Source organism: Rhinolophus sinicus, chromosome 1 (genome assembly GCF_057876585.1).
Source record: "Rhinolophus sinicus isolate RSI-liver-muscle chromosome 1, RSI-T2T, whole genome shotgun sequence".
Lineage (NCBI taxonomy): Eukaryota > Metazoa > Chordata > Mammalia > Chiroptera > Rhinolophidae > Rhinolophus > Rhinolophus sinicus.
The window spans coordinates 72,963,251-72,975,744 of record NC_142501.1 but is presented as its reverse complement, the minus strand read 5'-3'; the positions used below and the strand labels follow the sequence as shown (position 1 = coordinate 72,975,744).

The 12,494-nt window shown below is 40.3% G+C and overlaps 1 pseudogene; it reads right to left on the bottom strand.

The window, feature by feature from the left end:
* Window positions 1-419: 419 nt before the first annotated feature.
* Window positions 420-1,334, bottom strand: LOC109460030 (14-3-3 protein theta pseudogene; annotated as a pseudogene).
* Window positions 1,335-12,494: the final 11,160 nt, after the last annotated feature.

The window sequence follows — 12,494 nt, the reverse complement described above, 5'->3', positions numbered from 1 at the left end:
GATCCCATTTCAATGAACTCTTGCGGTTATATAGTTTTTAAAGAGTCACATGACCAGTGTAAATGATTATTGTCTTACCAATCTGTTCTATGGATATTTTGATGCCAGATAATCTCTGAGAGATAAATATCAGGCTTGTGAACATCCTGTCCAATTATGCATCCGCCAATACCTGCTGGTATTACAGGTGCCTAATATATGCTTCACGGTCACTGTGCATCGTCCTAATGAATGATATGTATTGAACATTTACTCTGTAACCTGCCCTGTTGCATTTACATGCATTGACTCTTTATTGCTCACAACAACCTGATGAGGTAGGCATCCCTATTATATTCATTTTACAGGGAGGAAACCAAGGCACAGAAAGGTTCAGTACAACTTTTTTGGAAGTGTTCCTCACTTCAAGTAATGAACAATTGAGAGAGACAGGACATGTTCGAATATAAACAGCCGGTGGCATTGTCTCCCCGCACATTCATCCAAAGGCTACCTTTATCCTGAATGTTTACTTCCATCCTTTGTTCCAGTTGGCATCCAAACTACTTGAATGCCACCTGTTGATCAGCACGAGGAATTGACTTCCATAAATGGCTTCATGAAAAGTGGTTTTAGCCAGTGTGCATGCAAGCCCTGGGCTACTAAGGATCTCATAGTAAAATAGAGAAGAGCTAGTAAGAGCCAGTCTGAGGTGGATTGATTGTGTGTGTGGGTTACATCTCTTCAGTGTTTGTATCAAATGCCTTTTGGGGATCTCCTTGGGAATTATCTATAGTATGTTTTTGATCATCACCTCATGCAACAAATTTATCAGAAGGAACCTCCATTTTCAGATAAAAGACTTTGCTTTCTGGATTAGTCGAATTGGCTATTAAGTACAATTGAAGGATGGTGGTGCAGTTACATCGCTGTTCAGACTCTACTTTCTCCAAAGAGTTCTTAATCAGATGCAAGTTCTTGTCAGAAGTGTTGGTCTTTCTGCTCAAAGCCCAGGATGACCCCCCAGGTGGACCTACAGCCCTCAGCGATGTTCTTATAGGCCCCCGAGCCGAGGTTGCACACTCACTGGACAGCTCTCGTGGGTCTTCCTCTTGGTTTTCAGCCAGAGCTATGGTTTCCTCAGGCAAAACCAGTTTCAGCCGGGTGTCCAAAGGTCTGCCATGCAGAAAGTTAGTTGTGTTAATTTCCACTCACTACAAAGCCACGACTGTAGCCAGAAATAGGGTAACAGCTGCGCTGTTCCTCATACCCGTTGCCAAAGGGGTGGCTCTGATGGGGCTGGAACTCCAGCTTTCCTCTTTGCCAGACCAGTAACAATTATTCTGTTGAGCCATGCCAAACCTGTGAAGCTCTCCCATCCAGCCACTCGACAGGAGCTAGCTATGAGACAGGTTAACTGCTCGGCTTTCGTGGCTCCAATTCCCCACTCCTGTTGTCACACTAGGGACACCGAGTAAGACAGAAACGACGGCACAGCTGTCAGGTGCTCTGAGCTTGGGGCTTCAGTGTTTTCCCACTACTGCCCTCCACGTAGTTTCTAAGAAGAGAAAAATAAAGTTCTCCTTTATTGAGGGCAACCTCTTCCTGTCCCATTCTTTTTGGCAATGGCAGAGCCAAGGGGTTTCTGGTCCCATCATTTCACCAGTGTCCCCTCCTCAATTCCTTTACATTGACCTTGGACACTCCCTCAGTCTAATGTAAGGTGCTTTGCAATCAGCTTTACGGCTTGTCTTATAACCAGTCTGCATCTCTAATCCATCCTGAATAGAACATCTGGACATACCATTGCCTCCTGGAGACCGTTAGCAGGAAAATGACTCAAAGCAGGGCGGTTGCTATCTTTCCAGAAGCCCACCTATCTTTGAAGACTTCATTCCTCTAAACTGAATAGAATTGGAGGTGCCTCAACCTGCTCCCCAGAGTTTGCGTGTTTCTGGGGGCAAGGGAACCCTGCATCAGAACCTGGCTTTTCTGCTGGCTTACCTCAAGTGATGTTCTTGGTCAATAGCATTATTCAGTTTATCGTATGAGGTTAGCGCCTTTCTCAGTTCAATAGCGATAGTTTCCTTCTCTAATTAGCTTCTTTCAGTTCCTTTTAGTGGGTATAGGAATGGGAAGGAGACTTTAAAAAAATAAAATAAAAAACACTTTTACCGAAACCTTTCCTACCCTTTCATTTTTCAAATGAAGACATTGAGGGCCGGAGAGGTGAATGATCTGGTCAGATTCACACGGCACATCCAAGGCCTGAAACCAGGGCTCCGGCTTCATAGACGAATGACTTATTTTTTCCTGTTTTGTTTTAAAAACAACGTTGTAACAGTTTAAAAAATACGTTGATTAAAAAATATTTGATATTTCAACTATACTGTGGATTCAGTTAGTGGCTTCCCCTCAGAAGTGAATTATTATTTAAGTCAGGTTTTCTATGGGAAATGCATTTCTAAATCCAAATATTCAATTTCCTTGTTGTTTTGGTCAGTTTGGGTCATTAAAATACCATCGTCTGGGTGGCTTAAACAACAGACATTTATTTCTCATAGTTCTAGAGGCTGGGAAGTCCAAGATCAAGGTGCCAGCAGATTTGGAGTCTGGTCAGGACCCTCTGATTTGAAGGTGGTTGCTTTCTTGCTATAGCCTCATGTGTGGGTTGGGGGAGGGAAGTTTTCTGGTCTCTTCCTATAAGAGCACTAATCCCATCATGAGAACTCCCTCCTAATCTCATCTAAACCTAATTATCTCCCAAAGTCCCCATCTCCAAATATCATCACATTGAGCATTAGGCCTTCAACATAGGAATTTTGGAGGGATACCAAACATTTAGTCCACAGAATTTATAAATCTTTGGAGTGGCATGTAACACCTTGTAAAGATTTCAGGATGCCAGTTGAATACTGACAGTTTTTACAGAGCTAATTATACTATGTATCATATAGAAAATGGATTTCTCTGTGTGTGTGGGTGTGTGTGTATGTGTGATTGTGTACGTGCTCACGAGTGTGTGTGCCGGGTTGGAGAGGGGATACCCATCTGCATGCCTTACTTTGGAAACTCTGCAAAAATATGTTACTTAGGAATTCTATTTTCACGAGGACACAAAGGTCTAAAGGAAGAAAGTATGAAAAAGATTTGGGATTGATATTCAGGTTCATAGTGTACCACGACAATACTTCCTAAAAGACAGTGATCCACCCTGCCCATGATTTTTTTTTTTAAGCCATCCTGACTCTATTACCCCACCCTCTTTCAAAAGGAACCTGAACTGGTGTTTGAAACAACTGCACTAGAACCTCTCTCTTATCTGCCATCTTACCCCTCATCCCTACCCCAGGTCCATTCATTAGAAATATACCACAGTAAATAAGATTCCAGGCTCTAGGAAGAGACTGCCTGGTTTTGAATTCTGGCTTCCTCATCTACTAGCTATGTGGTCTTAAAAATCCAACAATTGGGAAATTCTTTTTAAAAGAGGAAAAAGTAAGGGTAATTGTCCAGGTCTACATGTCCAGGAAAAGAGGAACTGGTTAAGAGAAGCTTCAATGGGTGAGGAACTGAAAGGGCATAAATATACAGGATGTTACAAGCTGTCATAAAATAAGCTTTATTCTGAACCCAAGTTACCCTAGAGAAACAAAGAAGGAAAGAAATCTCACTTGCGAAGAAATCAGGAAAAGTAAAAGAGTTCTCTATATGGGCTAGATGAAAATGAAGAAATTAGAGTCTGTGAACCAAATTACCTTTGTGTATATAATGTGTGCACCAAGATTTCCCCACATGTATTACAATAGCTTTGTGTCTTAATTGCCTGGCTGAAATGTGATAGGTAAATTGCCCAGTATGGACCAAGAATAACGAAGAAGAGAGAAGGCAAAGCCCATTCTTTGGACAAATCAGGCAAAAAAAATAAGCACTTGAGAAACCCTAGGCAGCTTTAGTTTAAGGGATTCCTTGGCCCAGTTTCATCAATGATACAAGACCCCAAATCATCAGCAACTTGTTAGTCCCCTTCCTCACTTTGCGTTTCCCAGGCCTGGACTATATGTATCAAACAACCATAGAACCAAGCAGATCTCTAAAATCTAAGAGATACCATTCAAGCACATAAGATAAGATAAATATTATTTGGGTGGACATGCACTCAAAAGTGAGTTTGCTTTTCTCACAAAATGATCTTGCAGAGAGTTTTCTGCTTCCCTAAGAGACCACAGAAATCAAATTATTTTTTCTTCCAGTAGCACTCATGCTCAGCCTCCTTGGATCCTGACAAGCAGTAAGTTGATACCACAGAAATGAAAACCCTCATCTTTTAATATTGTTTGTGAAATGATAGGCAGTAAAGACACATGGAATTTGAATACTTTTACTAAGATGAGGGGGTCAGTTAATGAAAATAAATTGGGTAATAGCAATAGGAATGTGTTTAAAATGGGAAGTAGTCGCAACCCTGACTGGCCCAGGGTAATGAGACAAAAGCTCTCACCTGTTTGTTTCAATAAGGAAACCAAGAGTGGAGTTGTGTGCTATTCATTTGTGCACAAAGGGGGAACAAGGCATTCTAAAACTCTTCTTCTTCGGGTTTAACAAAGAAACCTCACACGCATTTAATTACCTTTTAAATAGTAGAGCTGTCAGTTTTAATATAATTAGTAGGGAAGCAAATTATTAAGACAATCAATTAGAATTGCAGACTGTTAGAGGTCGCAGGGGACTCAGCATCTCTCCCCAAGTCTGGTTGTCTTCAAGACTCCGGTGTACAAATGTCTTTGAGAGAGAGTTTTATAATAACAGAAAACATACAGGATAATATATTTCTACCAGCGTTCCAAACTGAACAGAAAAGTGAGTGAATACTTTTGTGAATATCTTATATTCAACCCTTTATGAGAAATATCTTTATGCTGCTAAACACGATTTGCTTCTCTGTAATGGGATAAAGAAAAATCTCCTTCTCTTCGCTTTTCTGAAAATGTTCTGGGGCAGTTAGAGAGAAAAGAAAACTTATTAAAGCATGTTTGTTAGAACCTTTGGTGGCAATTGATAGAGACCCAAATGAGCTACATGAAGCGGGGGGAGGGAAGAGGGGGAAAGGCTCATCTATTATGAGGAATGAGGTTGTCTCACTGAACCGAAGGGCAAAGATGGAGCAGGACCTCAGCAGTCACCAGGAACCGGGGCCCCAAGCACCATTAGGAAATCAGGAGAGGCTCTCCTTCCCCGGTCTCCACTTTCTCTCCACATCTCCATTCTTGTGCCTCCCTGCACACTGACTGTCGCTGTTCTTCAGACAATATCCACCACTAACTAATCCCTTCCTAGGTCCTCTGTTCTAGACTGTTGAAATCTTTGGTCCCCAAATTCCAAATCTCCAAGGGAGGGATGTCCTTGGCCCAGCTTGGTCCCCAGGTTGCGAGTCTATCCCTGAGAAAGGGGGAAAGTACCACAGTTTAGGAAGAATATATCTTTATATGCATTTAGAAGTTGAGCCCCAAATTCCCAGAATATGGAGAAAGAAAGCAGTTCCCAGGAAGCTGGAGGACTGGGCACACCAGTTAGTCTGTGGTTGTCTTTCCAACTCATAGGCAAATTCTTGCAAAATATATTTCATGGGTAAAGTCACTCTATTACATTGGAAATGCAATGTCTCTGTATCAATACATTTCAGGGTTATTATCAGTGCTTATTTGTGATGGTTGGTGTTTTTAGGGCATCCCTGAAAGCCCCACTCAAATAAATTAGTGTTCCCATTCCAACTGATTTATTTGGAACAAACAAGTTCATATGCTAATGTGTAATTCTGACCCACATGAACTCTCCACTAAAAAATGAAAAATGTGTTTTTAAGTCAATAAGCACCGAGAAACAGTGGCCTTATCTTGTTTAATGAGGAGAATCAAGCAATAGAAGAGGCATTTTCCAATTTACCAAAGTTTGAGTACTCATGGTGTTTGATTTTTACCAGAGAGATCTATTTTCTTTTACATATGATATCTTAGTAATCCGTTTTCTTAATTTCACAGATAGGAAATAAAAGCCATTTGGGAAACATTCAGTAAAAAGTTGCTGTTGCCTGTGGTTCCATCTCTGGGAGAGTTTGAAATTCTACCAGAATATAGAGAATTGGAGAAACTATGATTACTCAAGAAAATGCCTATTCACTAATTCAATCAACAAATATCTACGAAGTTTTTGTTATTGTCTGTGCTTGGCATACAGTGATCAACATAATACAATTCCTTCCCCTTCCAGAGATTACATTCTGGTGGGCAAGACAGCCAGTAAACAAGTAAATACGTAAAATTACATAAGGTGGTGATAAGCAATCTAAAAAAATAAAATAAAAGCAGTATAAAGGGAGAGCATGGAAAAGGTGCTAGTTTAAGTAGAGTAAACGGTCAAGGAAGTGTTTCTGGAAAAGGGATACTTGACAAAAATCGGAAGGAAATGAAAGGAGTAAGCCATGCTAATATGCGGGAGATAATGAGTTTTGAAGCTCTGAGTTTTGGTTGATTCCCAAATAGGCTCCAACAACCTTCTTCAAGTCATTAAGTGAATCTTCCTCCAGGAAGATTCTTAGTTTAGGCAGCGAGTCACTGGTTCTTGTGTCCTCCATCAGCCCTGCCACTGCAGGCTCTTGTTCTTTCCCCATGATTACTCTCTTGCTCACCTTCAGCCACAAAGCACCAACCATGATGCTAAGTGCCTTAGTTCTTTACATGACTTTCTGGAGAATGCACAACTCTTGCAGCCAAGCTTAGATGTCCATCCTAACAGTGGCTATGGTGCGTGTGTGTGGGGCGGGGAGGATGTATGTGTACGTGCATGCAGGGACTTTAATTCTCCATATCCACATCAGGTGCCCGGACAAGCCCCACCAATAAATATACAATCTAAGTCATAGTATACTTGTAGGTAGACTAGCAACTTCAAAGTCCCCAAAGTGAATTCATTCCCTTCCCCAATATCCTCAAATACACACACACAAGAGAATGCTGTACCCACTGTGCCCAAATGGACATTCTGGCACCAATGTGGATGGGGCCTCATGTATACAGCTCATGTACCTCTCGCTAGCAAGCCTTCCCTGCTGAATTTACAGTTCTCACGTTGTTGCAAGCTGGGTTCCCTAGGAGCCAACTCTAAGACTGAGTTAGTGTGTATGAACGTTATTAAGGAGTGCCTTGGGATAAGCACCTGTGGAAGGGAAGGGAAGGAAAGGAAAGGGAAAGACGCAGAAGTGGACAGAGAAAGAAGTCAAGCTGCGATACAGTTGCAGTGATAGCCCTGGATGATGCCACTGGGATCTCTGGAGCTGGAATGGCCCTTCAGAGCTGTGCCAGGTTGGGCCAAAATGGCTAACCTTTGTGCTCCCACATTGAGCAGTTATTCTGAGGAATTTCAGCCCACACAGAAGGCCATGTGAATGTGTTCCATCCAAAAACCCCACGGAGATCCGAACCAACAGCCCACATCTTCCTGTACAGACGTGGATGAGGAAGCCTCGAGATGACTGCAGTTCTAGCCACAGTCTTAACTGAAAGCACAAGGGCCTGGGTGAAATGGAGCCCCATCAGCCCCTAGAACCAGGAGAGAGAATAAAACGTGTTGTTCTATGCTACTGAGTTGAGGTGGTTTGTTACACAGCTATAGATAACTAGAACACTGAAGAATCCTCCCAAGGCACTGAGGCAGATTTCTCTTAATATTTTCTTGTCAGAAGCACTTCATATTATTTTCTTCAGATCGAACCATCACCCCAAAGTTCCCCTCACAATTTCTCTCAAGAGTGCTTTATATCCTTTGAAATAAGATCTGAAGATTTACTTGTAACCTCCCGAAGGTAGATAAGCAGATAATTTTCCTGTGGTAGGTGGCATGTAGATTATGACCCTGAGGATACTAAAGTAACAACTTATTTTCTGTTGAGAGCAAAGGCACTGCACTACAGAACCAAGAAGCTGTATCCAGTGGAATATTGTAGTCTATTTATTGCTTTTCGTTTTGTCTACTCACATTTATTAGTTTATTCTGAGACATTGCTATATGAAGTAAAAAGTTAATTACTTTGAAGAAAAAAATGTCAAAAGTGAAAGAAAAAAATTCTTTAAATTAATGGAAGCCATTGAAGGATTTAAAAAAAAAAAAGAATAACATGTTCCAATTTATATTTTTAAAGTAATGCTGTTACTGTTGTACAGAAAATAGAAGAAGGGAGATGAGTTAGGAGGCAATGGCAGTAAGCCCAAGGAAAGGTGACAGATAAAAATCAATAGGATTTGTTGATGGATTAGACCTGGAAGATAAGAACAGTGAAATTATCAAGGATGATTTACGGGTTTCTGGGATGAGCAGCTGGAAAAATGCTGAAAAGGGAGTGAAATTGGAGGGGATAGAAAGATCAAAAGTTCAGTGTTAGCCATGTTCAAATGCAGATGTTTCCATGAATGATAGAACAATCGATAATGCCCAAAGAACCCCAAATGCTCTGAAGGGGATAAAAATAAGAGTAAAATTCAAGTTGTAAATGTGCTCCATATTTGTTGTTGTTTAATCAAACGTGCTTTTATTTCCTTTAGCATCTTAAAAATTATTGTTCAGCCTTGCAGAAATGATATGCTTTATTTGTAAGGTTGCTGGGAAATGGCTGCCATCTGGTGGCCAGTCATGGAGAGTACTATAAATTTACCTCATCCAATGGCGTAGAAACATTACTGCCAAGATGAGGAACACAAATCTTTTTAATATCATTGTCTTACTAACAAACACTTACATCTTTATCTATATTTCTCGTTAGGGAAAATTGATAGCCATGTTTAAAACTAAATCACATCAAAGTGTGCAGCATTGAAAAGGTTTATAAAAAGGAATCTTTAGTTTTATAAAGTGATAAAACCAAACGTAAGTATAATTTCAACAACTGGATTTGCTGGGAACTATGTCAGAGAAGATGTAGACTTTGGGCTCTTTAACAGAAAATAAGTTAATATTTATTTCCTTCCCAGGTAACAGCCAATCTGCGCTAGAGCTGACTTACACGGGCTCATGAGAGCCAATTGTGCACATCTCTTCCCAACTCTGTGTTCAGTGACTTCAGGTTGGTAGTTTGAAACTGGCCATGGTAGAAGTATTTGTATTAAAGAAATCAACAAAGATTTCAAATCAGAGTTCTGTTTTCCAGAAAACCAGTTTACCAGTACACCATGTATCTCTTTTCTCTTGATTCCATCAATTAAAAAAAAAAAAAGAAGAAGAAGAAGAAGGCATTCCAGGAAACACTTGTTTAAAAAAAATTATTTCACTTCAGTAGAGATTTCTAAATTTTGGAGATCATGGAAACTTTTAGGAAATGCTATTTGAGTTTTATATTTTTGTATTCTTTTAGAAGGAGGAGCCCAAGTGAATTTTTCAAAGAGTATTCATTTTAAAATTATTACACAAAAGTAATCTATCTCAAATTATTGCAGTCTTATTAGAGCCATTATCAGTCTTGGCATTTGGATTTCTTGTAAGAATGATTGTCAGCTATAGGTGTGATGAATAACCACACAAGTAGAGCTCCAAAATTAGGACTCAGAAATCTAAAAGCTTTATAGATACACCAACGCAGGAATATGTGCTTTGAGACTTTCCTAGTCTGTTTTTAGAGGGATGGACTCAAGAGATGTAAGTTCTTATTGTATTTGCCTGAAGACTCAGAAATATCCTTCTGATGTTTTTTGAGGGCAGTGTGATCAGCTTACCTTTACCTCTAGTTACATTGCCTTAAAGAGGCCTAACCCACAGATGTGAGGGAATTCATTTTTTACATCCAAATCTCTTGTTAACACTTAAGGACAAGTCCTAGACATAAAGATATTGGATCAGGGGCTTCATGTTCAGTTCTGCACTGTGCTGTATTCTAAAACAGGACTTTCAGATTTTATGGGTTCCATAAACCTTCAAATCAAAGAAAAAGCACCTCTCTGCTTTCTGAATCGGGAGTGAATAGGCCTGTTTCATGTTGGCTAAGGTTCAATATGGCAGAGAAATTCCATTTAGTGGAAGAATTCATAGGCTCCTCCGATTAGCCTTCAGAGGTAAGAAGTGATAGTATTCTATCATTGGTGCAAGTGGATTATAGTGAGGATTTGAACAGAAAGGAGATTTGAGTGGGATCATGTTAGGGGGTAAAGGAGACAGCATTATTGGGTATTAAGGGCAACAACTGGAAAGGTTTTACTAGTGTAATCCATTCACAGCCATGTAGATTCAACTTTCACTTCCTTGAGGATGGCTATTTTTACATCTCCTATAATTAGCATCATACCACAGAAGATATGTGTTCATATTTTTATAAAGTTATACAGGTAAAAAATGGATATAATTATTTATTTAATGCCTACTTAACCAGGAGGTCAGGGGTCGTATCTGTCTTATAAATACTGTATCCTCAGTGCCTGGCATATAGTAGGGAATTCATAAATATTTATTGAATGAGCAAATAGAATATAGATATTAGGTATTATATACAGATATTAAACCCAATACAGGTCCTTTTAAATCTATTTTGCATATATTCTGGCTTACCCAGAATGCCATTCTATTTTTTATGGGTGATTATATACACCTATAAAAGGAGGCCTTATTCAACCATCTCGTGACATATAGGGTTCTGATTTTGTAAGGGTCTGAATTTAATACAGTAAGGGAAATTTCCTAGTTTCTAGGATTCTTGTCAGACACTAAGTAAAGTAAGAACAATTCACCTGTACTGTTTTGGGAGTTACTCTTCCTACTCTCTTTTAGAGAACATGAGGTCTATGGTTCTCCTGAGTTACTCAGCCATCATGAATTCCTCTCCTTTCATTTTCACAGAATGAAGGAACCTGAAATATAGGCATAAGAACATATCTTAAGCAAGGTTATGTGGCTTTACTTGTAAATAATTTCTTCCCTTTTCAATAACCAAATATTTCTTAAATACATTATGGTCAAAATTTATAATCTTAAAAATTGAGATATCAGAAACATGGCAGTGTGAGGGGTCCCCCTTGATCTGACCCCTTGAAGTTACAAGTTAAACAGCTATAATTCAACAAAGGATTCCCTACACAACACACAAACATGTCTGAGAGATATGTGCATCAAAATATTTGAAAATGGGTGAATCAGGGTGAATAGGGCAGAGGAAGGAAGAAGTACAGAGACATGAGCTTCAGGACACAGCCTGAAGTCCCCGGAGACGGAAGAATTGAAGCTGCAGGTACACTCTCTGTGGCCCCAGCAATTCTGCCCAACTGATCAGCATATTATACGGCTGAACCCATCAATCGGGGCAGAGACCTCAGGGCAAAGACTGAATGCAGAAGTGCAACTGTGGTCTAACAGCTCTCACTGCCAGAAAGAAAACAAAGCCATGGAGCCTCGTTGCCTCCCCCACAATGTCCCAGAACTCATCTCCCTCGCACCCTTCCAGTGCTACCAGCAGGACCCAGAAAAAATGGTGCCGGTGCTGGATTATAGAGCCTGGAGAGAGTTCATGAGTGGCAGGCACATACTGAGGCTAATTCCACTGACAAGGGAGGAGCTAAAGGGGTGAGGCAGCTGTGGTCTGGCAGTTGCCATCACTCAGATGAGAACAAAGACACAAACGCACCAGCCCCCCATTCCCACCTTTCATGACTGATCCCAGAGAGGGCAACTAGGGCTGCTGAGGTGCACAGCTCTGCATCTGCTGCAGGGGCAGCACCAGGATTTCAGGGGCTCAGAACCCCATTACCCACCACGTCCTCCCCGTGGTGCCATGAGATGAGGGGACCTGGTCACAGAGAAGATGCCCACCTCCCCCAGAAATCCTCCACCGGGAGAAGACAGAATAGGGGAAGAGAAAATAAATCGCTCCGGTGCCACCTACTGAAAAACAAAAGAAAGACCTCTTCATATCAGTTTGCTGCAGAATTCATTCCTGTAATGCCCAGGAAAAGAAATAATCTATTAATTACATGAAGAACAGAGATAACAAGACAGCTCAGAAAGAAAATGAAAAATCTCTAGAAAATGAATTTAAAGATGTGGAATATGTGGCTTAAATGACAGAGAATTCAAGATTGCAGTTCTGAAGAAACTCAACAAGGCGCAAGAAAACTAAGATAGACAGTTTAATTAACTCAGAATAAAAATGAACAAACAAAATGAATATTTTACCAAAGACACTGAAATTAAAAATAAATACAAATTCTGGAACTGAAGAACTCAATAAAAGAGATAAATAATGAAATAGTGAGCTTAGGAAATAGCTCCTGACCAGAGGAAGGCAAGAATTAGTCATATCAAAGACAGAAATCTGGAAATGACACTGATGAAAGAACAGAGAGACTTGAGAGTTAAAAGAAATGAAAGATCTCTACAAGAACTATCTGACTCCGTCAGAAAGGGCAATATAAGAATAATGGGTATAACAGAAGGAGCAGAGAGGGAGAAGAAAACAGAGAGCCTATTCAAACAAATAGTTGAGAACT